We start from the raw sequence: 2,998 nt of genomic DNA, 5'->3' as shown, positions 1-2,998 counted from the left end.
TAATATGAAAACCACACAACATAGAAATAAAGCATTATGCATTTAGAAAGTCTACTGGATCTCTCTTTTCCCATTGGAATCTATGAAAGCAAAGATTCTCTTTCACATTGACTTTTTACCAGTGTTTCCAATGCTTGAAAAACCTCCATATTTTTGTTTTCAGTATATTCCTTTCTTTCCAAGTCTCCCAACACCCAGATTTTCTTTTGGTCAAACTCCAGTGACCCTTTAGAGTCATGTTTTGTGTTTGAACCCATGAAGGATGTATGCTTTTTCCCAAAATGAGAAATAAGTTCTTCATTTCCTTCAGTTCCTCTGACATTGCTTCTGGTGACCATTCCACTCATTGGGGTAGTGAGATCTAGACCTAGGGTTTGGTGTCATGGTTAGAAATGAAGCAGAACATAGGTGTGTTCTCAGCTTTTAAAGGTCAGAAGTCAGTCCATTCTAAAACTGAAGAAAGAAGTTCTCTCTGCCGTCCGTCCTAGTGCCTGAATCTCAGTTTGAGGTTTGGAGCACCTGATCTGCCGAATAATGAGGTGTTTAGACTTGTATCTTCTCACTTCATGCCATGGGCCTCAGTCTGTCTCAAAAACCACACCGGGAACAGAGGTCTTGGGAAGTGGTCTTCAAAAAGTGTATTTCTCATGTTTGTTTCCACGCGGGCGACGGGCGGAGCAGCCGGACCGCACCACCCCCTGGGGGGCTGTTTCCAGAAACCTGCGGCCTTGTGGCCCGGCCAGGCCTTATCGCTTCAGGTGGAGCAGCTACTGCAGCCTCCGCACCGGTGGTACCAGGACATTCTTGTCTTCTGCGGTAAGACCTACAGCAACGTGCTGATATTGGGCGGCGTCATCCAGTGCACAGAGAGGGGCGAATTCTCTTATCAATAAATGATTGCCAACCTGCCCCTCTGCAGCCACCCCAACCCAGCAAGGTGCTGACTACAGGGAGCGGGGACGGGGGCGTCCTGCTGGAAATGGTGAAGCACCCCTCCATGGAGGCCGTGGTCCAGTGTGAAACTGATGAGGATGTGGCTTAAGTCTCTAAGAGGTGCTGCCGAGCTTGGCTATTGGCTACTCCAGCTCAAAGCTGAACCTCTACGTGGGTGACAGTTTTGAGTTCATGAAACAGAACCAGGATGCCTTCCATGTTAGCATCACTGACTCCTCAGACCCCATGGGCCCTGCTGAGAGCCTCTACAAGGAATCCTATTACCAGCTCATGAAGACCGCCTTCAAGGAGGACGGCATTCTTTGCTGCCAAGGTGAGTGCCAGGGCTGCACCTGGACCTCATCAAGGAGATGGGGCAGTTCTGTAAGTCGCTCTTCCGGGTGGTGGCCTACACCTACTGCGCCATCCCCATCTACCCCAGTGACCAGATCAGCTTCATGTTGTGCAACAAGAACCTCAGCACCAACTTCCAGGAACCTGTGCAGCCGCTGATGCACTCTCAGGTGGAACAGAGGCAGCTGAGATGCTTCAACTCAGACAAGCGCGGACTGCCTTTGTGCTGCCTGAGTTTACTTCCAAGGCACTGCGAGATGTGAGCTGAGCCCAGAGCTGTCTGTCACCACAACCTCGGACTAGGGAGCCTCCAGGTGTCCCGGCCTCCCCAGCCCCACACAAGACCCTCTGCGGGCTCTCACCCACCCACCAAGTGTTAACAGACCCAGAATGCTGTGCAGCCTGCCCAACTGAGCAGACTGTCTGTGGGGTGTCCAGCCTCCAGCCTATACCAGCTGTACACAGTGCCTTCTCTGCCTTCTGTCCCCTCACTCACCAAACATGAATTTATAACAACAACAACAATAACAAAAAGTGTATTTCTCTTTGACCCATAGTTTTAAACAAATGTTAGGATGAGTTATCCTTAGCATGTTTAAGTTCACATCTAATTTTTTTTATTATAATTTATGTAACTACAAGGGATATGATTTTAGACATAAATGATATAATTTAAACAAAATTGGCACATCATTCTTTTTAATGTTTCTAATGGAATCCATATACCATATTCATTTAATGCTAATATCTATTAGAAAGTGAAACAATAGAGCTCCTTGTGAAAACTCAGAATCTCTAAAAACCAGCATAATTTCCCTGGCCTTGAGGCAGAAAGGGCAGATGCAAGCCTCACAGGTGGTGTGTACTGTGTGATTAAGAGCCCTGGATACTCTTTAGAGTAGTTGATCTAACTATGTGCCTCAAGGACCCTTGCACCATTATAACTGATTTATAGTCTTGTTATTCTACCTATGTAAACTCATCTATGGCCTTGTTATGCGATCACACTGACGGTTAATTATCTAGTTCTCCTGTGAGCTAACTAATCCACTATTTTTGCTTCTGTACTCCTTGCTTCAGCAAAATTCCTTTAGATAAGCCCCTAGACCCCAAGCCAAGAATTTGGCATATATAATCTAGCAGTCATCTCCTTACAGCACGGCAGGTTTAGGAGAATCTATTGTCTCCCTGCCATCCGGCTATAGCTGTTGTGCCAATAAAATTCTCTAAATTGGACATTATAGTGGTCATCAACCTCCTTTGGGATTTGAATCTGTAACCTCTGGGGGCTCATCTGGGATGGCCCCTGTTTCCTACAGCCTCTGCCCAACAGCAGCTCCAGGGAGGAGAGACTTCTGGGGGTGGGGCGCCCCCTGAGATGTTCCAGGGCCCCAGACTCACGACTCCCTCTCTGAGCGTTCAGTGGGAAGACGCAAATAATCTGGTCATTTGATTTTACGGCACCTGGTCCTGTCCTCTGGAAGAAATTCTGTTAGTGAGACCGGTCTCCCTGTTTGGCCAGGGAAAGAGGGCCGGATGCCGCTTGGAGAAGGCGGTAAAGTTCCTGTACTTGTCTTGGGTTGTCTGTATTGATTGTTTGTATTGTTGAATAGTGTTTGTTTCTCTGGGATTTTTCTCTACTTTCCCCCATGTCCCTCACTTCCTTCTTGCCTTGTCTCTCTTTCTTCCTTATATTCTCTCTCTCCCACTG

General features: G+C 47.3%; 1 pseudogene; it reads left to right on the top strand.

Moving 5' to 3' along the window:
• Positions 1-566: 566 nt before the first annotated feature.
• LOC102813989 lies at positions 567-1,550 on the top strand (annotated as a pseudogene).
• The last annotated feature ends 1,448 nt before the right edge of the window (positions 1,551-2,998 follow it).

The sequence above is a fragment of the Chrysochloris asiatica genome, unplaced genomic scaffold (genome assembly GCF_000296735.1).
Source record: "Chrysochloris asiatica unplaced genomic scaffold, ChrAsi1.0 scaffold00023, whole genome shotgun sequence".
In the NCBI taxonomy this organism is placed as follows: Eukaryota; Metazoa; Chordata; class Mammalia; order Afrosoricida; family Chrysochloridae; genus Chrysochloris; species Chrysochloris asiatica.
Note: the sequence above shows the minus strand (reverse complement) of the source record. Positions and strands in the feature narration are given on the sequence as shown.